This window comes from Chiloscyllium punctatum, chromosome 5 (genome assembly GCF_047496795.1).
Source record: "Chiloscyllium punctatum isolate Juve2018m chromosome 5, sChiPun1.3, whole genome shotgun sequence".
Classification (NCBI taxonomy): domain Eukaryota; kingdom Metazoa; phylum Chordata; class Chondrichthyes; order Orectolobiformes; family Hemiscylliidae; genus Chiloscyllium; species Chiloscyllium punctatum.
This window is the reverse complement of record NC_092743.1, coordinates 139,350,898-139,375,642: the sequence shown is the minus strand read 5'-3', so window position 1 is coordinate 139,375,642 and position 24,745 is coordinate 139,350,898. Positions and strand designations below refer to the sequence as shown.

At 41.0% G+C, this 24,745-nt stretch overlaps 1 long non-coding RNA gene and 1 other non-coding gene across 5 annotated transcripts; both read right to left on the bottom strand.

Moving 5' to 3' along the window:
- Nucleotides 1-294: 294 nt before the first annotated feature.
- Nucleotides 295-24,745, bottom strand: LOC140477484 (uncharacterized). 4 transcript variants are annotated; one of them, XR_011960745.1, is made up of 7 exons: nucleotides 24,493-24,745; nucleotides 23,444-23,602; nucleotides 16,010-16,076; nucleotides 13,853-13,970; nucleotides 11,182-11,254; nucleotides 6,653-6,689; nucleotides 295-2,752 (listed from the first exon to the last, which is right to left on the bottom strand). It is a non-coding gene; the product is annotated as an uncharacterized lncRNA (long non-coding RNA). The 4 variants fall into 4 exon arrangements; XR_011960746.1 differs by lacking the exon at nucleotides 16,010-16,076 and having other exon boundaries at nucleotides 295-1,899; nucleotides 2,698-2,752; nucleotides 24,493-24,738; XR_011960747.1 differs by lacking the exon at nucleotides 16,010-16,076 and having other exon boundaries at nucleotides 295-1,896; nucleotides 2,698-2,752; nucleotides 24,493-24,738.
- On the bottom strand, nucleotides 13,600-13,680 carry LOC140477535 (small nucleolar RNA SNORD87). Its single transcript, XR_011960765.1, has one exon. It is a non-coding gene; the product is annotated as a small nucleolar RNA SNORD87 (small nucleolar RNA).

Genomic DNA, 24,745 nt, shown 5'->3' with positions numbered 1-24,745 from the left:
GGGATTTAGTTATTCTTAACCAAAAGTACACTGAAGGGGCAAATGAACAAACTGATCTTTTTTCATTTATACTTTTAATAGATGTGATAGATTTTTCCTTCTGTTGACAAAAATCGTTCTCAGCATTTTCAGTTTTCATTCTGTTTTAGTTAGGAGCCATTTAATTACAACTTTTTTTTAGGAAATAGACAAATTTTAGCACCTATGTCTCTGCACTTTGTATGTATAAGGGTTCCTGAGTGGTGATTTTCTTGGTCTGAACAGGAAACAATTCATTTAAAGAGAAACAACAAGTTTTAAAGTACAATAACTTTATTGCTTTATTATTTTAAAGTACAACTTGTAATGAAAATTATTTTTAACTGGGTTTCACTACGTTCCCTTATCTTCAATGAAAAAAATTAATAAATGATATGAGTCTAGAGTGAAATTATAATTCACCAACTGTTCACAATTCGCTCCTGTTGAAAGGCTTTTCATTTTGAAAAATTAATAACAGTATGGTTTCTTTATTAATTCAAAATAAAAAGTAGAAGCAAAATAACACTCACAAAAGCAGATTGAAAAATGTTAATTGAAACTAAAGATTTCAATACCACTATTAGGAATCCTTTTAGACAGTTAACTTAAGAATAATGAACTTTATTTTACAGCACATAAGCATTATTGTTTCAAAGTGAATTCTAAAAATGCCTTGCATCAAAGACAATGCGCGGAATCTTCCCAGCCACTGAATGACATCGTCATTGGCAAGAAACATGGGAGAACTGAGATCAGCAACGAGGAACTTGCTATAAAGAGCAAAATGTCCTATTTTCCAAACTAGTGTTTGAATAGCGAGATGAAATTTTCGCTCGTGAGAAGCGAGGGAACTATTTACATCATTAGCAGCTTCATTTTTACATAATCTCAGCTCATTGATTTCCCATTCTCCCACTGGCTGTATAGAAACTAGGTGGCGACAGTTCCCAATGTGAAAGTCAGAGCAATTCAGAGTGTCTCCAGATTACTGCTTGCTCCTCAAGACTTCCATCAGTCATGAACATCTCGTGCACATTCCAGGGGCAGTGACTGAAAACATCATCCCGTACAGGAGGGCCTCCAAATCCCCATCAGCAAAGCTGGGTGCCAATTACTCTTTGTCTGACATGTCTGGGGAAAATAAAAAAATGCAGGCCAGCTGCAGACTGCCAGCACTCAACGAGATGCATGACTTAAAATGTGGTACCAATAATCTTAGGAGGTGACAGCAGTGTGCAGTACTTCTAACTGTGGAAGTGGGAGAATACCACAAATGGGGCATCATAGGGGGGATGGTACAAATGTAGTAAGGCAAGTTTGGTAAGACTGCATGGAAAAAATGTGCTTGGGCTTCAAAGAGAAATCCTCCATGAAACTCTCCAAACTTAACACTCAGGCAATGTCTCGTGGTAGTCACAATGATCTTCGCAATGTTATTTCATTAACAAGCTAAAAATGGCTAAAATTGAACAAGTCTTCTGAATATGGTCATTCATTTAACCAATTTTAATGATCACTGGTCAAACAGCCAGTTGTCAATCAAGGGTATATTTGTCTCAAAACAAGAGGTTCAGCACATTGATACAAAGTGTGCCTCAAAATCTACCATGTAATAATGCACAATCCACTCTCATTTCAATGGCGGGGCTCAACATTAGACAATTCACATGATTGAATGTTTACTGCTGTTGAGATCAATAAATTCATTCAGTATTACTCCAGAGAAAATTGCATCTCCATCCAACCACGTTTGACTTTATAAAAAGGATAGGAGAAAGTGAGGACTGCAGATACTGGAGATCAGAGCTGAAAATGTGTTGCTGGAAAAGCGCAGGTCAGGCAGCAGGAGAATCGACGTTTCGGGCATGAGCCCTTCTTCTTATAAAAAGGATAATTTGTTGAAAACAGCTCAAAATACAAAATCTCTACTGAAACAGGACAATGATGTTCTAATGTTTAGCTTCAGGATGAACTGACACTTACAGAACAAAATCCAATTGTTTTTAAATCAATGCTACAGTTATAGTACATAGACGAAAATCCATCTGGAAAAAGACTTTGCAGAATTATTCCCACAGTTAAAGCAGCAACATTATTTTCCAGACTATAGATTAGACTCCCTACAGTGTGGAAACAGGCCCTTCCACCCAACCAGTCCACACCGACCCTCTGAAGAGTAACCCACCCTGACCATTTCCCTCCAACTAATGCACCTAACACTTTAGGCAATTTAGCATGGCCAATTCACCTGACCCGCACATCTTTGTGACTGTGGGAGGAAACCAGAGCACCTGGAGGAAACCCACGCAGACACGGGGAGAACGTGCAAACTCTACACAGTCACCCAAGGCTGGAATTGAACCTGGGACTCTGGTGCTGAGAGGTAGCAGTGCTAACCACTGAGCCACCGTGCCACCCTAGAATTCTAATTCCTATAATAAGATGTGTTCTATTTCCCTCCCATACTTTTTAAGTTTACCTTGTCACATGCCATATGAAGTTCGAAGGCAATGTGCTCCCAAAACATCTAGGTTGGAATTTCAAAGGAAAAATTCAATGATTTAAGTCATTTCCAAATTCTTTTTGCAATAATTTAGTCTTTGAAGATTTCCTAGACTCCATTTCCAAACAGTTCCAGTAATAAATCCAGAAGATGCTAAACAAAGTAATAATTACCATTCTTCACTTAGATTGCTGGTTTCAGTAGAGGTCACACCCAGAGATAGAAAACCTTGAACAACATTAGTAGAAATTGATTATCAACTGCAATCGACAGGAATATACAACTTGTATTCCATTTATTTAAAAGTCAAGACTATTTGTAAATGATCAAAATTTTAGGCAGGCATAATTTAAGAACTAGTAGAAGCAGTAGGCCATACAGCTCCTGGAGTCTGTCCCACCATTTAGTCAGATTGTGGCAAATCTTCAAGCTCAATTCCACTTTCCTCTTAGTCCTTTAATTCTCTTACAGTCCAAACATCTGTCAATCTCAGCCGTGAACACACGTATAACCTACTGGGGTAAAGAATTCTCAAGATTCACAACTCTCAGACTGGAGAAATTGCTCCTCATCTCAATGCTACATGGCTGATCTCTTATTCTCAGACTATAAAACACAAGTTCTATACTTTTGAAGGGAAAAAAGCCTCTCAGCATGTATCATGTCAAATTCTCTCAGAATCTTGTATGTTTCAATGAGACTATGTTTGACTCTTCTAAACTCCGAAGTACACAGGCATATTCTGCTCAAAATTGTGTCACTGGACTGTTATCTAATCTGAGGAATCAACCAAGTGAACTTTAGCTGCATCCCTCTCCAAGCCAAATAAAACCTTCCTTGGGTAGCAAGACAAAAACTGTCCACAGTACTTGGTTTTAACAAAATCTTGAATACTGCATCAAGATTTCCTTCCTCTTGCACTACAACTCCAATGTAATAAAGGCCAATGCACCATTTGATTTCCTAATGCTTCTTGTACTGAATGCTAATTTCCTGTACTTTGTAAATAAGGATACCTAAAACCCTCCGAACATTAGTACTTAGTATTCTTTCAATTGTTAGAAACTATTTTGCATTATTTCTACCAAAGTGGACAACTTCAGATTTCTCCATTATTATACTTGTTTGACCACCTTTGCATCTGCTCACTACTTTTGTCTACAGATTTCTTGTGTCATCCTCTTGGCAAACTTTCAACCTAGCTTTAGATCAGCAACCTTAATACAAAACACTTGGTACCATAATCTAATTAATTAATATAGATTTTAAATAGTTGATGTCCAAGTACTAATCCATCACCCATGAAACTAGGCGAAAGTGAGGACTGCAGATGCAAGAGATCAGTCGAAAGTGTGGTGCTGGAAAAGCACAGCAGGTCAGGCAGCATCTGAGTAGCAGGAAAGTTGACATTTCGGGCAATGAGACTGAGAGCCAAGGGGATGGTGAGGCAAATGGTGGGGGGGGGGGGGGGGGGGAGAGAGAAGCTAGCTGAGTGCAATAGGTCAATGAAGGTGGGGGTGAAGGTGATAGGTCAGAGGGGAGGGTGGAGCAGATAGGTGGGAAGGAAGATGGACAGGTAGTTCAGGTTATGAGGGTGGTGCCGAATTGGAAGGTTGGATCTGGGATAAGATGAAGGGAGGGGAAATGGGGAAACTGGTGAAATCCACATTGATGCCATGGGGTTAGAGGGTCCCCAGGCGGAAGATGAGGCATTCTTCCTTCAAGTGGCGGATGGTTAGGGAGTGGCAATGGAGGAGATCCCCCTCCCACTCCACCAAGGATATGCAGGCACTGGGCCTCCTCCATTTTCTCATCTTGTAGTCTGGCACTCCAGCAATTTAGAGAATACGATATGCAATGGGTCAAAATTTATTTCAAAGACTGAAGACTTCTTAATGACTATGTAGTAACTCAAAATGAAACTAAACTTAGTAGAGGACATGACTAACTTGCCAGAATGATCCTGTAACAAAACGCTTAGCACCGCTGTTGCTTTCCTCTAATATCACAGTTCTTGTTTTTTTTAAAAAGTAATCTGTACTAGGGCAGGGCTTCCCAAACTGCAGGTTGTGACCCAGGTATCACCTTTTGGAGCTGTAAACCTCATGACAGCAATGACTGCTGTGAAGTTTGAACTAATATTTGAGAACTAGGAGGTTCCTTCAAAATGCTTTTTTGATATTAAGGGACATGACTCAATGGACTATTCGGGAGGCCTTTACACCAATTCTCTCACATTCTGGTTCAGTGGTTAGCACTGCTCCCTCACAGCACCAGGGACCCTGATTCAATTCCCACTTCAGGTGACAATCTGGGTGGAGTTTGCACATTCTCCCCGTGTCAGCGTGGGTTTCCTCCAGGTGCTCCGGTTTCCTCCCACAAACCAAAGATGCGCAGGTTAGGTGAAGTGGCCATGCTAAATTGCCCACAGTATTAGGTGCATTAGTCAAGGGTAAAGATAGGGTAGGGGAATGGATCTGGGTGGGTTGGTCTTTGGAGGGTCGGTGTGGATTTGTTGGGCCAAAGGGCCTGTTTCCATACTAATCTAATCATCCTTCTCTTTCTAACCCCCACCCCTCCATACCAAAACTCTCACAATACCAAAATGTTTACTCTGGGGGTCTCACAAATCTGAGAAATTGAAATTAGGTCACACCAGCAAAGAGTCCAGGAAGCACTGCATTAGAAAGTGCTTTACAGGTAAATTGATTGTTTAAAAGAGACAGTGGTGATCTATAAACTTTGCTGCAAAGATGCAGCTGTTCTCTAGTGCTACAAAATACAACTAACTTCCATGATAGCCTCTTACTAATTATTTTGCTTTTCCTCCAAAAATACAGCACATAAGAAAAATGTCCATGGAGATCTCATTTTGAAGCATTTAGATGAGGTTTCTCAAAAATTACGTACAAGCAGAATCTCTCAAAACAAAGCTTCAAGCCTAACAAATCGCAATCTCTGAAAAAAGTCCAAATATGAAGAAAACATATTTTACAGAAAAATGCAGTTTTGAATGATTTTAAGTATAGCACTTGCCCATTTAGAAACCTTTCCTTTTCTTCCACCTTCATTCAGCACCGCCAAGAATGTGGGATAGAGGTGCTCATGATTTGGGTTTACATGAAGGGACTTAGGATGATGACTTTATCCTGTCTAAATTAGTCAACTTGCATTGTTATATTCATTAAAGATTAGACATATCACACACTGGTTGCCACTTGTAGCCAGGAATTTCACGTAGAACAAAATAACTAGGCCAAAAATTTTAATTCCTAAAGGATTGATGCCACCATGACTCTTCTAACTAGGATTACAGGATTTAGCCCTCTTAACTATACAGACTAGAAAGCCCCAGGTTTGATTTCCACTATTTGCTGCATCTCTCTCAAAGTGGTGGATTAATAATTGAGCAAACTTTTAGAGAAGAATTTAAATGGTCATGTCTCCCATTCTTGACTGCTATGAAGTCATGAAATACAAATGTATTTGTATAGACACCAAATGTTTGGCTGACGTGTTTTAACAAATGATACGCCAGCACTCATCATCAAACTCACAGATGAACTCCTGAACACTGGAGACAATGTTTCTGTAGACACCAAAGTTTATGTTGAGGAGATGGAGGGAAAAGAATTAGAATACTAAAAGACATATTATCAAGTTAATACCTTAGTATTTTCCAACATTAGAGAACAAATATTAACACAATCATTTATAATTTTCTGAAAGAGAATGCAGATGAAAAACAAACAGGGAACACGGAGTTTATGATTGGTGGCTAGAAATCACCAGGTGTAAGTACACAGGCAGATTTCTTAACCCTTTTCCCACTGTTTTGTGTATCATCTAGATTTACGGTCATATTGAATTTGGCTCACGTCGGATTATTTGCCATTCAAACCTTATCAATAAAAGGAAGTTAAATATTTTCTTCAAGCATTAGTTTGGGAAGGGTCTGTTTCTGTGCTGTATGACAATGAGAAATAATTCTCGATTCAACAATTTTGCAACACTTTTTGGAATTTTACAGCGACAGGCTGAGATCACAAAATAGTTTAATTGACGTCTGTTCATCTGTAAAGTACCAACATTTACCTAAACTCAGCTTTTAAGAGAAATTATACTCACCATATGGTGGTAAACTTCATAAATCAGGCTCAAGTAGCTGTGATCAATAACAGGAAAAAAGTGATGTTTGCATACCAAACATTTTTTAAAAACAATTTTTTTTAGGCCGTGCCTACCATCTTAAATCAAGCTAATTTCTTCATAAAAATCTTCACTAGATCTATATTTTGCAAACATGCTCAGAGATAGGACTATTCCAGAGCCTTCTGCTGTAAACCTTGATGTTGGGTGGCACAGTGGTTAGCACTGCTGCCTCACAGCGCCAGAGACCTGGGTTCAATTCCCGCCTCAGGTAACTGTCTGTGTGGAGTTTGCACATTCTCCCTGTGTCTGCGTGGGTTTCCTTCCACAGTCCAAAAATGTGCAGGTTAGGTGAACTGGCCATGCTAAATTGCCCGTAGTGTTAGGAAAATGTAGGGGAATGGGTCTGGGTGGGTTGTTCTTCGGAGGGTCGGTGTGGGCTTGTTGGGCCAAAGGGCCTGTTTCCACACTGCAAGTAATCTAATCTACACTAATGATTTTTGAATAGGTTTATGGGCACTTCAAACTTGCTTTACTAATTTCAGATGCTCTATATACTTCTGTTCAAATTGTCATAAGGAAAAGTTTCTGATTTAAATATTTGATCATTATAAAAGGAATTAAGACATTGGGAAACGTAAAGGACTGAATGTTTGCCAAAGCGTATGAAAAAATGACAGACATGGCAGAGGGTGGTGGTGCAGGGTGGCTTTTTTGGACTGGAGGCCCGTGACCAGTGGCGTGCTGCAGGATTAGTGCTGTCGTGAGTGTGGTGCTGGAAAAGCACAGCGGGTCAGGCAGCATCCAAGGAGCAGGAAAATTGATGTTTCAGGCAAATATCCTTCATCAGGAATGAGGCAGGGAGCCTCGGGGATGGAGAGATAGATGTGAGGGAGTGGGGATGGCTTGGGCCGGGGTGGGGCGCACGGGGCTGAGTGTGCAATAGGTGGATGGAGATGGGAGTAATGATGATAGGTCAGAGGGGAAGGTGGAGAGGATGGGTGAGAAAGATGATGGACAGGTAGGACAGGGCATGAAGGCAGTGCTGAGTTGGAAGGTTGGAACTGGGACAAGGTGGTGATGTGGGGGCGGGGGGGTGGCGGTGAATGAAGAAACTAGTAGAATCCACATTGATTCCATGGGGGTAGAGGGACCCAAGGCAGAAGGTGAGGCGTTCTTCCTCTAGGCGTCAGGTGATAAGGGAGTAGTGATGGAGGAGACCTAGGACCCGAATGTCCTTGCCGGAGAAGGAGAGGGAGTTGAAGTGTTCCGCCACAGGGCAGTGGGGTTGGTTGGTGCGCATGTCCCAGAGATGTCCTCTGAAGCACTCTGCGGGTAGGTGTCCTGTCTCCCCACTGTAGAGGAGACCGCATCGGGAGCGATGGATACAGTAAAATGAGGGTCGTGAGGGGATGTCTGGGGGATGGTGGAAACTCGGCCACAATTTCCCCTCCCAGGTAGTTGGAAGATGCCGTGCAGCACATCTCATCCACTTTCTGCATCTTGCCCTTTGAACCCCACCCCTCCAACCACAAAAAGGACAGAATCCTTCCCGTCCTCACCTTCCACCCCACCAACCCCCAGATAAGTCGCATCATCCACCGACATTTTGCCACCTACAGACCCACCACGAGAGATCTATTTCTCTCCCAACCCCTATCCGCTTTCCGCAAAGACTGTTCTCTCCACATCTGCCTCATCGGTCTATGCCTCCCAACAACCCACCCTCCCCTTCCACCGTAGGAATTGCAAAACCTGCGCCCACACCTCCTCCCTCACCTCCATCCAAGGCTCTAAAGGAGCCTTCCACATCCATCAAATTTTCACCTGCATCCACACGTCATCGACTGTATCCCTTTCTCCTGATGTGGTCTCCTCTACATTGGGGAAGAGAGGACACCCACTCACAGAGCACTTCAGTGAATATCTCCAGGTCTACTGTACCAACCAAACCCACTGCCCCATGGCCGAACACTTCAATCCCCCCTCCCACTCTACTGAGGATATGCAGGTCCTGGGCCTCCTCCATCGCTACTCCCTCACCACCTGACGCCTGGAGGAAGAACGCCTCATCTTCAGCCTTGGGACCCTCCAACTCATGGCATCAATGTGGATTTCACCTGTTTCCCCATTTCACCTAGCCCCACCTTTTCCCTGACCCAACCTTCCAATTCGGCACCACCCTCATGATCTGTCCTACCTGTCCACCTTCCTTCCCTCCTATCCACTCCACCCATAACCATTACCATTACCCCAACTCCAACCACTTATCACACTTTCAGCTAACATCCCCCCCCCCAGCCCCACACCTCTCCCATTTATCTCTCCACCCTCGAGGCTCCCAGTCTCATTCCTGATTAGATTAGATTCCCTAGAGTGTGGAGACAGGCCCTCTGAAGAGTAACCCACCCAGACCCTCTGACTAATGCACCTAACACTATGGGCAATTTAGCCAGGCCAATTCACCTGACCTGTACATCTTTGGATTGTGGGAGGAAACCAGAACACCCTGAGGAAACCCACGCAGACACAGATAGGTACCCAAGGCCAGAATTGAACCTGGGACCCTGGTGCCTACCGTGCCGCCCTGATGAAGGGTTTTTGCCCAAACGTTGACTTTCCTGCTCCTCGGATGCTGCCTGACCTGCTGTGCTTTCTCAGCACCACACTCTCAACTCTAATCGCCAGCATCTGCAGTCCTCACTTTCGCCCAGGATTGGAGCTGTGTCCATTGCTTCTTGTCATTTATATAAATGATGTGGATATGCATATAAAAGGAATGGTTAGGAAATTTGCAGATGACAGCAAAGTTGAAGGTGGAGTCGCGGGCATACAGGGTAATGAAGGTGGCATTTGGTACACTTGCCTTTACTGGTCAGTGCATTGAAGTTAGGATGTCATTTTGCAGTTGTACCTGACATTGGTTTGGAATATTGTGTTCAGTTCTGGTCTCCCTGCCATAGGAAAGATGTTGTGAAACTTGAAAGGGTGCAGAAAAGATTTCAGGATATTGCCAGGAATACAGGGTTGAGGTATAGGGAAAGGCTGAACAGGTTGGGGCGGTTTTCCATTGAGCGTTGGAGGCTGAGGGGTGATCTTATAGACATTTATACAATCATGAGGAGCATGAATAGTATGATTAGCCAAGGTCTTTTCCCCAGGGTAAGGGAGTCCAAAACTAGAGGCATCTGTTTAAGGTGAGAGGGGGTAGATTTAAAAGGGACCCAAGGGACAGCTTTTCCACACACAGGGTGTTGAGCGAATGGAATTAGCTGCCAGAGGAAATGATGGAGGCTGGTACAATTACAACATTTAAAAGGCTTCTGGATGAGCACATCTGGGCAAAATGCTGGTAAGTGGGATTAAATTAATTTTAGACTTCAGGTCAGCTTGGACAAATTGGATCAAAGAGTCTGTTTCCATGGTGTAAAACTCTGACTGTATGACCAAGGATCAGAAGTCTCAACTGCAACCATGGCAATCTACCATTTTTATGTGGACAAGAAGGAAGACATATGCATTTCACCGATTCATACAGATCAGCAGTTTATATCCACATCAGTTGTCTTGGTAATTTGGGTGTCTGAAATACAAAGTGCAGTGAATAGACCTTGTAAGGAACAAGTCTGAATTTTAATGAATTGTCTGGATAGCCAGTTTGCCCTTTTGGATATAGTCCTGGGCCAACATTTTGAACTGCTGCAGTTTATTGGGAGTAGGTCATCTATGGAGGAGGTCACTCAGTTTTGGAATTTGGGTACAATTTGCAGGAGTCCAGATGCGTTTTGGGATTTTAAGTATGGAAGTGCATAAAGTATGTGAAATCACGCAGAAATGTGAAATCCACTGTTGGCATTTGCTTTTCACAGTTTTTAACAGTTCTGAGTGTCAAGAGGAATTGTCAGAAGTTATTGTCAAAGGGAGCTGTCAAGGCATATAAATGTCCTGCTCTGAAATTGTCTGGACTGTTGAAGAATGTTATTGCTTGCCAGTTCAATCTGTTGGGGAGGGTAGGGCCTTAGATTGCTTTTTGGAGGTTCAGTGTAGACTCTATGGGCTCAATGCCTCCATCTGCACTGTAAGGATGCTATGAACTCACTGTTTTGGGCAATGAAGTCAATGCATTTTTTTAGATTAGATTAGATTACTTACAGTGTGGAAACAGGCCCTTCGGCCCAACAAGTCCACACCAACCCACCAAAGCGTAACCCACCCAGACCCATTCACACGGGAAGAATGTGCAAACTCCACACAGAGAGTCACCTGAGGCGGGAAGTGAACCCAGGTCTCTGGCGCTGTGAGGCAGCAGTGCTAACCACTGTGCCACCCATTCATGTAAACAACTGAAGTGTTAGCAAACAAAATTTTAACTCTGCTGGAAACTCAGAACAAGTAGATATCCACATGATTTTTATATCAGATGGGTAAACGGCAAAGGTAATCTTCACAGTTCCAGCTGCAATGTTCACTAACTTCCAAAATTACATTTGTTCATTAATCATATTTACCTGTCATAGACATTGAAAAATCAGTCTAACATTCATTCACACAGCTACCAGAATATGTAGTCATGGACATCACCTGTAATCATGAACAAACAAATATATATTCAAACATTTTCTAAACTTTTGATGCATCCAACTAGTTTTTTATTGTAACACGCAACTGAAAAAATATTGACCATTTTCTTTGGGGTTCTACATTTCAGCGAACATGTTTAAGAAGGTTCTTTGATTGGATGAGAGTTTTGCTGACAAAGTCAGCATTTATTGCCGATCCCTTGAAAAGGGGATGGTGAGCCAACATTTTGAACTGCTGCAGTTTTATTGGGAGTAGGTAAACCAATATTATTAAAGGGAAAGGAGTTCCACCATTTGGACCCAGTGATAGCAAACGAATAGTAGTAGTTATCCAAGAAAGGAAACGTGTGATTTGCAAGGGAGCTTGCAGGTGGTGTGCTTTCATGCACCTATTACACTTGTTCTTCTGGGCGGTAGGGGTCATGGGGTTAAAACATGCTTTTGAGGATGGTTTGGCAAGCTGTCTTATGGCATGGATGGGTTCGAGTGAAGGGTCTGTTTCCATGCTATGTAGATTATAGGCACTATTGCCACTACAGATTAGTGGTGCAGGAAGTGAATGTTTAAGGTGGTGGGTGGTGCACCAATCAAATGGCTGCTTTGACATCAATGGTGCCATGCTTCTTGAGTGCTCTCAGAGCTACACTCATCCAGGCTCTTCTCCCCAATCTACAACAGAAGCTTCAGGCACGTGAATGCACCAAAATGAGGAACAGATAAGTATTCTTTCCTTCCTGTTGGAAAAGCTGATTAATAGATTCTGACTTTAGTTACAATAATAATCCACTGTATTAGTCTAAATCAGAAAACTAGTCATCAAATAACCTAGGGACTGTATAAAACTAAACAATATACAACATGGTTACCGCAAAATAATCTCACCTAATTGAAAGGTGAGGTTTTTAAAATTATCATAGAACCTCTACAGTGTGGAAGCAGGCCATTCAGCCCGTTGAGTCCACACCAACCTGCTGAACAGCATCCTACCCAGACCCACGCCCTTACCCTAACTCTGCATTTCAGATGGCTAATTCATGTAATCTATGCATCCCTGGACACTATGGGCAATTTAGCATGGCCAAACCACCTAACCTGCACATCTTTGGACTGTGGGAGGAAACCGGGGCACTCTGAGGAAACCCATGTAGACACTTGGAGAATGTATAAACTCTACACACTCATCTGAGGGGGAATCGTACCTGGGGTCACTATGATGCAGCAGTGCTAATCACTTCTTTCTTCTAGTAATCACATCCTATTTCGGATCAATATTTCCACTTCCTAGGCTGGACCTTTGATACTACACACTGGGGGGAGCATTTCACATACCAATGCAATCAGTGACATCATTATCAACAACATCCTAGATTAGGCAATTGGTTCCCTCACATAAAACGCAAATATGGCAACATTTGGGAAAAATAACAGTGCAGTGAAATTATATTTTAAAAATAAAGTAGCGAGAAACCAATAGCAAACAGAACATGGGACAAATCCAGATTGATCTTCCAGTTGGTATGGGCCAAGAGGGATCTCAAGTCCCTGTGGCTCTCAATGCATAATGTTACGATAAGTTGGTAAAAATCAATATAAAGTATCTTTATATGATATATCATTTTAGATATCATTTCTATGATCGAAAAATGGCGAAATTATTCAGTATTCTTTCATTCTCACCAAATCTGGAACTCTGGTCCAAAACAACAAGGTTTTATTCGCTTAAAAAGTTTCATAGTTAACAGTCACTTGGTTGTGCTGTTACAAGAGAAAGAACTAATGTTCAACCAAAATACTCAATAAATCAGAAGAAAAACAATTAAACTTGATAGCTGACATTCTGGCAAAAATTGCTGTGTTAAAACAGCCAGGTGCTGTATTAGTGGCATGTATCAGTTTAGGGGGAGAGACTACACAAGCAATGAGGGCCAGTGTGGTTCATTTGCACGTGCACAAATTCCTTGGTGCCGGTCTGTTTGTGTTATTGTTTCTAAAAGCTAACACATCAATAGATCTATTTATTTCTTAAATAAATAAGTGTGTTCCATTCTTTTTCTTAAGCTCTGCCCGAAGGCAGGTCTGACCCACATCCACAACGTCAACCACAGATAGACCAAGACGACAGGTTTTAAACCCACGGGGAGCTGGAAAGGGGGCTGAATCTCATGCTGTTAGCACCAATCTGATTCACTCTCACCATCCAATCTACTGAGCCAACCAGACGTCCCAGGAGTCCAAATGCATTCATGCCACACGTATGTAATTTAAATGTATTAATGATGATTTGTTACTTCAGAAGTTGTATCTTTTGTTCTAAAAGATATATTGTGAGATACAGAATATTTTGATGCTGGAAACTCAGAATTAATAAGATATCCTCATTATATTGTCAGATGGGTAAACGGCAATTGAATTCATCATCGTTCCAGCAATAATCCAATCCAAATTAAATGTAGACTCTTTTTGTAAGTTACATATAATTAAATGATGTTACATATAATCTTTAAACAAGGTACTTTTCAAAACTACCTGACAACTTAAAAAGGATTCTCTCTTTTGCAGGTCCTACGAGTTATAATAATAAATACATATACAATTTTACCTTCTTCCTATTCATCAAAGCACCGCTCCTGTGGAAAAGGTCATTCCAATCTACTGTAAATTTTCATCAGTTGTAATTTCCAAATAGTGTGCTGACATCTGATAAAGATATTTGTCATCTGTAATAGTTTATAACAGCATAAAAAGTTAATAAAATCATGACTTTAAGCTTTCAGGTTCAAACAAACTGTACAGCCAAAACAATAAATTGGTCTCTTAAGAAGTGATGGACATGTTCTGCATTTCCAGAATGTTCTGCTTTTATTTCATGGTTTTACTTGCTATTCCAACTCAACATCAATGACAATTAGTCTTCATTGCAAATTGTGCCTGTGAATATTTTGTACCAGGCCAGTAAATTTTAATAAAATGGCTACAATGGACATGTATTGATTATCAATTTGAAGTCCTAAACTTGTGCAGCATAGTGGTTAAGGAAAATTCAAACAGTTCTATACATTAGAATTGTGAAAAAAAGAGCATATGTTTTTATTAAATTGTTACTGCTCATGTTTTCAAAGCATATACATTAAAACTGTAGGTTGCACTGAGCAATCATAGGACACAGCTGAGAAGACCATTTTTAGCAGTTTGGTCTGTGTGTACAAAAATTGTTGAACCTATACTGCATTTTCAGACACTGCTTTTATTTTATGGCTTTGAAATGAAGTTTCATCCAGTTAAGTATAAAGTACTCAACGTTGGACTGAAAAAAAGTGGGCAATAAAAATATACCAGAAACAAGTTGAAAAAAATCTGGGGGGGGGGGGGGGGGGGTAGGAGGGCACTTAGATTAAATGTTCTTTATATGCAATAATTGCAGACCAGCAAAATAAAACTCTTAAGAATGTTAATATTAAAGTGCATTATGAACAAATGTTCTGGTCAAGTTGTGTTTTGAGTGCTACACAAACGTTTAGTCATATTCTAGCACTGGGAAGTAGCACTGCACAAACAAACAAACAGTCATAGAGCTGGTCTCTCATGTTTTACAAATTATAAAGAATACTGGACAGACATGGAGATTTTCAATCCTGAAATAAAAGATATCATTCATTGTAGTGATATAAGATATTGAAGGATACAGACAAGTTAAATTTGGAATATTACCTTAACAGAAACAGAAGTTCAAACATGTAAAGATACATACATGGGAACATCTTTCTTCTACAAGGTAATTCACATTCAAGTAAAGACTGTTAAAATACAATGATATTTATCAAAAGTCAAGCACAATTAAGTAATTATGAATGGAAGGTGATTTATTTAAAGTGATATTCATTATAACCAAATAATAGAAAATCTAACTGGTACTATGACATATGCAAATGTGTTGAAAGATTAATAACCAATGTGCAAAGGTCATGGCTTCACTGCATGATAACAGTAGTCCCAATACAACCAGAGTCGCATTTTCACTGCAAGTTCATTTCAAGACTTTGACCCACACAAAATTTATGATACCACAGAGACAACTAAACAAAAGACTAAACAGAATTAAATCTCTGACCACCAGCATTCTCTTTTCTGTTTCTTTGGAGAACAGGGGCATGGTCAGGTCCACTGGACAGCTCTAACCATGATGCCCCTGTGGCAAGGGCCAATTTATCATCTAAATTAGAGCTTACAGCTGCTAACATGATTTATGATGACACTTGCACTAGCTAGTCTAAGAAACAACACATTTTTTTGTTACTCAATTTATCATTTATGGACATTTCAAAAGTTATGGACTCAATTTTGTTATTAATGTACAATACTTAACAAAACGATTTTAAGATTTTGTGCAAAATAATTTTCTTAAGCAGGATGATAACTAATTCAGCAAGTGGACACTAATTATTTTCTTAAAATGAAATTGTTAGTTTGTTAAACAGGAAGACTCATTTCATTTAGATACATATGTTTCTATGTTTATTTCACATCAGAGTAAGGTGCATTTTTTATTTCTACTAAAATCACGAAAAGCAGTGATGGAGGTTAATAAGGCCATTAAAAAAAGCAGAGGGCTGGGAAACAAAGCATTGAGAAGGACAAACTGAAAAGCAGAAAAGTTACATTAAACTTGTACAAAATCTTGGATAGATCAAAGTTGGAGCATTTTAAAAGTTCTGATCTCAATGTTTGATAAAGAATAAAATGGCAGAAACAGACTCACCTGAATGTATCAAAATTGAAGTGTTATACAGTACGTATCAGAAAATACTTAAAATTGGAGCTCATTTCTACAGATAAGAAAGTGACTTGACTTTAGTTCACAAAATAAATGTAGAAAAACACAATTTGGTACAATATATGACAGTCATTAATAATTCAGCAAAGAATTCAGAAGAAACTTCTTTACTAAGTGAGTGATTGGAGTGTGGAAAACAACCCCAGCCTATTCAGCTTCTCCTATAACTCAAACCCTCCAAGCCCTGCAACATCCTTATAAATCTTTTCTGAACCCTTTCAATTTTCACAACATCCTTCCTATAGCACGGAGACCATAATTCCAAACAATATTCCTAAACTGGCTTAACCAATGATCAGAAGTGTGCTAAAATAGTAATTATAAGTGCTTTAAAGGAAAAAAAAGAGGGGTACAAAGTCAGAGGTTTAGGGAGCAAATTTCCGTTCTAAGGGCCTTGACACCACGACCACCAAAGGGACACACAAGTCAAAAGGAGAGAAGTGCTGAAAGCTCAGAAGATTGTTGAGGGTCAGTAGGAAATTACAGAGAAAAGGAGAGATGAAGCCATGGAGGTTGTACATAACTGGCAGCCAGTAAGCAGACTGATGATGAATAAATAGGGTTCAGTGCAAGTTAATGTGGGCAGCAAATATTTGGGTTGATTTCAACATTACTAAGGATAAACCAGGAATGGCTGGCCAGCAGTACATTGGAAAAAGCCCTTAATAAATACATACATGAGATTTTCAGAGGTAGATGAGTTGAGACAAGATGAAGTTTGGCAATATATTGCAGGTATTGGATGAAGGTTATCCTATCTCAGGAGGGCATATTTACTAATACTGTAAATTGTAACCTTGTCCTTATACTTACTTTATTTTGACATATATAATTGGCTCAGTTATATAGTTTTTGAGATGAGACACAAATACATGTTCATGATTCCACACTCCCCGACTTGGAAGAATTCCTTTGTGTTGCAAATATTTTCTGTATATTCTACTTGCTCCATGATTGGAAATTTTTTTGTAATAGTTTAGAAAATATGTTTTGAATGTCCTTTATTGCCGGACAAACTTCATGGAATACATGGATTATACCTTAGAAGTCAATCACAAAATTCATAAATTCTTCAGACACAGGAAATAAAAAATATGCAGACTTGTTGAGGAGAGACAGGGAAACCATTATTAACTCACTATTAAGGAGAACAATCTCAGATCCAGTATTTATGAAGGAAATTTGGGAATGATTATACTTTGAAAATACTAAGTCGTTGCAAAGAGGAATAGATGTTTTATGTAAGCTATATTTCTCTGCATAATTTTCCAATAGTTCTAACCTTTTTTTTCCTTTTGATATTCAATTTCTTCTCTCAAACATATTGCTTATTGGACTACTACCTGCAGTATAGAGATTACAAACAGGGTTCTGTAATATTAATTAATCTAAATAAAAAAGGTTTTTAAATCCTCTTGACACAGCTTTACAATGTCAGACACTGTGGTCTGAAACAACACTTTGGTCACTAAGAATAAAGGCTTACTTATTCAAATACTTAAACCTATCTGAATTAAACACTCAATAGAGTAACAGTTGACAACTGACAATTTCAGGCAACCTTTTAAATGACTAGAACTATGATTAAAACATAACTGCGACTATCAGTAAGAGAGACAAATGCCAAATAAATGTCAAAAGGGACAACTTAGAAAGGAAAGAGAGATACAGAAACATTTAGAGATGGAATACCAGAGCTTTGACCTAAGCAGATGAAGATCTAGCAGGCAATAGCGAAGTGATGAAAATCAAAGCTGTACAAGTAGTCAGAGCACGTATTTCAGGGTGTTGTAAAGTTGGTAGAGATGATAGATGTCATATGTGTTGTGAAATCAATCATTACCAGCTAATGACTGGGGTAGAGTTTTGCCTCTATCCTCCTTTCTATTCTTTTAAACATAAACTGCTAGGCAGCCCCTGATGGTACACTGGACCCTGGTGGGAATTGAACCTGGGTTTCCTGGCTCAGAGGTAGGAACACTACCACTACACCACAAGAACCCTCTACTGGCTTAAACTGTTTGGTTAACAGTGTTAGAGGATGAACCACTAATGAGTCTTAACAAGAAGGGGTACATGTTTTAACAATATGATGTAGCTTACTGCATGACAGCAATAGGTACAAACAATAGACATAATTACTAAGAATAGTCAGGGATGACAAATCTGATTCCATTGGGTATTGAAACAAATTCCTCTTTTATTTGCACATACTTGTGTCATCACCAGATTGGAATATAATAACGTATCCAACATCAACTTTTTCAGAATCATTGTCTCATCAAACAACGGAAAGGGGCAAGGCTAAGGAGCAGTTTGAAACAAAGTTGAGCACATTTTTTAAACTTTAGGCATTGACTTGGAACCAATACAGACCAATGAGCATAGGAGTGATGAATGAATGTGACATGGCACGAGACAGAACATGAGCAGAGTTATTCTCGCCCACCCTCTGACAACCCCTTCTCCCACCTCCAATATACCATCCACCTGGACACCCCGTGCCGGCCTTTTACCTGCCCTCGATCTCTTCATAATCAACCGCTGCCACAACATTAACCGCCTCAACCTCTCCACCTCTCTCACCCACTCCAACCTCTCACTCTCAGAACATACAGCCCTACACTCTCTCCGTTCCAACCCCAACCTCACTATCAAATCGGCAGACAAGGGAGGCGCAGTGGTAGTTTGGCGCACCGATCTTTACACCGCTGAGGCTAAACGCCAGCTCGCGAACACCTCCTCCTACTGCCCCCTTGACCATGACCCCACCTCCCACCACCAAACCATCATCTCCCAGACCATCCATAACCTCATCTCCTCAGGGGATCTCCCATCCACCACCTCCAACCTCATAGTCCCACAACCCCACACCGCCTGTTTCTACCCCCTGTCCAAAATCCACAAACCTGACTGCCCCAGCCGACCCATTGTCTCAGCCTGCTCCTGCCCCACCGAACTCATCTCTGCATACCCCGACACAGTCCTGTCCCCCTTAGTCCAAGAACTCCCCACCTACGTTCTGGACACCACCCACGCCTTCCCCGGTCCCCAACATCTTATCTTCACCATGGACATCCCGTCCTTGTACGCCTCCATCCCCCAACACGAAGGACTCAAAGTTCTCCGCTTCTTCCTTTCCCGCCTTACCAACAAGTACCCTTCCACTGACCCCCTCCTTCGACTGACTGACCTGGTCCTCACTCTGAACAACTTCTCTTTCCAATCCTCCCACTTCCTCCAAACCAAAGGAGTAGCCATGGGCACCCGCATGGGCCCCAGCTATGTCTGCCTCTTTGTAGGATATGTGGAACAGTCCATCTTCCGCAGCTACACTGGCACCACCCCCACCTTTTCCTCCGCTACATCGATGACTGCATTGGCGCTGCCTCGTGCTCCCACGAGGAGGTTGAACAGTTCATCCACCTTACTAACACCTTCCACCCCGACCTCAAATTTACCTGGACCGTCTCAGACTCCTCCCTCCCCTTCCTAGACCTCTCCATTTCTAACTCGGGCGACCGAATCAACACGGACATTTACTATAAACCGACCGACTCCCACAGCTACCTAGATTACACCTCCTCTCACCCTGCCCCCTGTAAAAACGCTATCCCATATTCCCAATTCCTTCGACTCCGCCACATATGCTCCCAGGAGGACCAGTTCCAATACCGAACAACCCAGATGGCCTCTTTCTTCAAAGACCGCAATTTACCCCTAGACGTGGTCGACGGTGCTCTCCACTGCATCTCCTCCACTTCCCGCACCTCCGCCCTTGAGCCCCGCCCCTCCAATTGCCACCAGGACAGAACCCTACTGGTCCTCACCTACCACCCCACCAACCTCCATATACATCATATCATCGGTCGTCATTTCCGCCACCTCCAAACAGACCCCACCACCAGGGATATATTTCCCTCCCCTCCCATATCAGCATTCCAAAAAGAGCACTCCCTCTGTGACCCCGTCGGGTCCACACCTCCCACCAACCCAACCTCCACTCCCGGCACCTTCCCCTGCAACCGCAAGAAATGCAAAACTTGCGCCCACACCTCCCCCCTTACTTCCCTCCAAGGCCCCAAGGGATCCTTCCATATCCGCCACAAATTCACCTGCACCTCCACACAAATCATTTACTGCATCTGCTGCACCCGATGTGGCCTCCTCTATATTAGGGAGACAGGCTGCCTACTTGCGGAACGTTTCAGAGAACACCTCTGGGTCACCCGCACCAACCAACCAACCCAACCACCCCGTGGCTCAACACTTCAACTCCCCTCCCACTCCATCAAGGATATGCAGGTCCTTGGACTTCTCCATCGCCAGATCATAGCAACACGACAGCTGGAGGAAGAGCGCCTCATCTTCCGCCTAGGAACCCTCCAACCACAAGGGATGAACTCAGATTTCTCCAGTTTCCTCATCTCCCCTCCCCCCACCTTGTCTCAGTCTCAACCCTCTAACTCAGCACCACCTTCCTAACCTGCAATCTTCTTCCTGACCTCTCCGCCCCCACCTCCACTCCAGCTTATCACCCTCACCTTAACCTCCTTCCACCTATCACATTTCCAATGCCCCTCCCCCAGTCCCTCCTCCCTAGCTTTTATCTGAGCCTGCTTGGCACACTTTCCTCATTCCTGAAGAAGGGTTCATGCCCGAAACATCGATTCTCCTGCTCCTTGGATGCTGCCTGACCTGCTGCACTTTTCCAGCAACACATTTTCAGCTCTGATCTCCAGCATCTGCAGTCCTCACTTTCTCTTAGAGTTTGGATCAGCTCAAGTTTATATAAAGTGTAAAAGTGAGAGACCAGCCAGGAGAGGTAAGGAATTGTTGGGTCTAGTGGGAATAAAGGCCCAATAGTACTTTATATTAAAGACAGAAAAATGCCCAAGACATTCACAGAAGTATTTCAGATACAGAAGGGGTCATCTAAACCTGATGATAGATTAGATGACAGATTAAGATTAGAAAAAATGCTTAGTTGAAAGCTTGATCAATGAGAGTTTAAACAAGGTTAAAAATCACAACACCAGTTTGTACACCCCAGTCCAACACTGGCATCTCCAAATCATGGTTTAAGCAAGGATACAGAAATGGAGAGTGGTTTATGGAACAGATTCAATTAAGGTCTACATGACTGATGTGCAACCATCCATGATGGGCAAAAAGAAGGTTCAGAATTTAGAGCAAAGCAGATGGGGCTAGGGTTAGGTTGTATGTTTGGAGTAGGTTACAGAAATTTTAGAAGATAAAGCATGAAGGAATCTAAACACAATGTTGAGAATTTTGATTCAGCAGTCAACAGCTAATATAGGCTAGCAGGCACAGATGTTTTGGGTGAGCAGACTTGATATAGGTTTAGGTATCTGAATGAGCTCATACATTCAGGCAGGAGGACAAAGGCAGAATATTTTCTGCTCCCCTCATCGAGAACTCATTGTTTTGCTTAAAGGTCCTTCTCCTTGAGTGACCAACACAGTTAAAGTTGTATTTTCAATTCGATGTTCCAGTTTTTCTTCATTTTGTGTCTGTCTCACCTCCACCACCTCCTTGCGCATCACTCAAACCATTTACACAACCTTAATTTTGTCTTTGATTTTCATTTCAATCATTGCTTTAAAAGCCTATAAACCAATATTAAATCACATTTGTTTCACTTTAAGACAGCTAATTAAAAGATTTAATTGAGCTCTAAGTTACAAATGGCTTTTACAAAGTAAACAGAAAAGAACTAGTTCATTGAGCAATGCAACCATAGCACAGCATACGTTTTACAGCATTAAAAGAATAATGCAAGAAAATTTTTAGTTCATTTCGTCAGAAAGAATAAAAAATACATATTATGTAAATGCAGAATGACTGTAGAATTCTAGGGTCCAGAGGAATCTAGATGTGCCGGTGCATGATTTACAATTACTACAGAAATAATTATGAAGACTAACAGAATGTCATAAGAGGAACTAAACATGGAAATATTGAAATTAAGAACAGGAGTAAATCATTCGGTCCTTTGAGCCTGCTCCACCATTCAATATGATCATAACTATCATGCAACTCAGTACCCTTTTCCCACCTCCATCCCATACCTTCTAATTTCTTTAATCCCAAGAACTATATCTATCGCCTTCCTGAAAATTTTCAGTGTTTTGGCTTCAACCACTTTCTGCAGAAGAGAATTCCGCTCACCACTCTTGAGATGAAAAGATTTCTTCTCATTTTCGTCATAAATGACCTACCCATATCCTTAGACTGAGAGTTCTGGTTCCGGATTCCACAGACTTTGATGAAACGATGTCAACTCTTGTGGGGAGTCCAGAACTAGGGGCCACTCTTAAAATTAGGGATTGTTCTTTTAGGACAGAGATGAAGAGAATTTTTCTGGGAGGTTGTGAGACTTTGGAACTCTGCCTCAGAAGGCAGAGGAGCTGTTGGTCATTAAAACAGAGGTAAATAGATTCTTGGGAATTGAAGGTTATCAGAGGAGTAAATGGGAAAGTGGAATTTAATTATTCACAGATCAGCCATGTATTGGTTGAGCAGGGTCAAGGGACTCAATGATCTACTTCTGCTCCTTATGGTTGAAATGCCCTATATGGAACTTTATCAGAAGTCTTCAGAAAATTCAAATACATCCCATCCATTGGTTCTCCCTCACCAACAGTACAAGTAATATCCTCAAAAAACTCCAATTTGTCAAACATAATTTCCTTTTCATAAATCCATCTTGACTCTGCCTAACTTTACCATTCTTTTCCAAATGTCCATTTACCATATCCCTTATAAATATCTTTCAAACATTCTCCCTGCTACTGATGTTAAACTAACAGGTCTGTAGCTCACATGTCTCCATTCTCTCTCCTTCCTTATTCAATAGTGGGGTTATATTTGCTATTTCTAGACTGCAGGAACATTTTCAGAATCCACGGAATTTTGAAAGATAACCACCAATACATCCACGATTTTTCCAGCCCTCTCCAACATTCTAGGATGAAACTCATTTGATACAAGGGATTTATTGACCTTAAAATATTACTTCTTTAATAATACTAATTTTGTTTTATTTTCCTCCATTTCACGAATCCCTTGATCATCCATTAATCAATATTCAGTTCCATTAGTTTCTGATGTACTACAATCCTACTAATAACAGTTTCTTTCCACTTTCGAATCTTGGTAGTCTCTTGGTTCTTTAGTATTCCTGGAAGATTTTTATATTTTCCTCAGTGAAGACAAGCTCAAAAAAAATGTTTAATTTCACTGCTGCTTCCTTAGTCCCTATTATAAAAATTCTCCTTCTCTGCCTGTAGTGGGCCACATTTGTCTTTGCTTTCTTTCCCTTTTTTTTTTACATACCTGTAGAAGCGTTTGCAATCCATTTTTGTTTCTTGCTAGTTCACTTTCAGACTCCATATTCTTTCTTCTTCAAACTTGACATTTGCTGAATTATAAAAATGCTCCCAATCCTCAAGTTTACTAACTTTTTTGACAACTTTATAAGCCTTTTCCTTTGATCTGTGGACAGAAAGTGTTAACTTTGAGTTCCATGACCTAACTGGTTTTGGCTTATTGTCAGTTGAGTTGACAAGTGTGTACATTTGTCAATGAGAATTTGCTTGATAAAGCCTTGATAATTCAATATGTAGTTTATGTCAGTCTTTTGGGAACAGGAAATAAATTCTCAAATCCTAAATCAATGAGTGAGCACAACTTTCAAAATATGTTAACACACAAAATGCCAGCTGGGAATACAGTACTGGTTTCCTCATCAAGAATGTTGACAATGGAAAATTCCATAGTTGCTGACATAACGATGTTGCTGAAAAACAGTGACAATAATAAAATGTGCATGCCAGAATTAGGATTTTTAATGAATTAAATAATTATCCAGAAAAACTGTAATAATATTGTACAAATGGACAGATATGTTGGAACCTTCATCAAACTCTTAGTGTCACAAACCCTGGTTTTGATACCAATGGTTTGAGGGGAATAAAAACAAAAGGATAACATTCAAATAAAATTATTTGATCTCTAAATTACTTGATTACCCACAGAACTATCCAATGTTTGCAAATTTAAGTTCAGGAAGCTGTTCGTTAATAAAGCAGCAGTTAATAGCTTCCATGTGCTTTGCATCATTCGCAGGATACAGCATATTAATATTAATCAATCAGAAGCACGCAGTGTGTGGGAAATTGCCTTTAACATTCCACTAAAAAGAAAATAGGCCATTAATCTGGCAATATCTCTTGCCAGATCAGTTTACAAAGTCATTAGATACTGACTGAACAACATCTTAACTACGTTTACAATTTAAATCGAGGCACACGCTGGACTTGATATTAAGTTTGGGCCTGTTTTTCCCGCCTCTCCTCCCCCCACACCTCAGTGCAGTGATTTACCCGCTCTTTCCTGATCCATGGGGATTTTTCCCGCTCTTTCCTGATCCGTGGGGATTTTTCCCGCTCTGCCACCTCTCTGACGCTCTGAGCCAGGCTCCTCCAGCCGAGCTGCTTTTCCTCCGGCCTGTAACCGCCAGAGGACGGACAACCGCTCGGTCAGAGCCGAACACAACCCGCTCGGCCTAAACTGAAGCCACTCTTAACAGACACCATTCCACCTCCTCCTCAAGGTCCCGTCTCCAACTGCTAACGG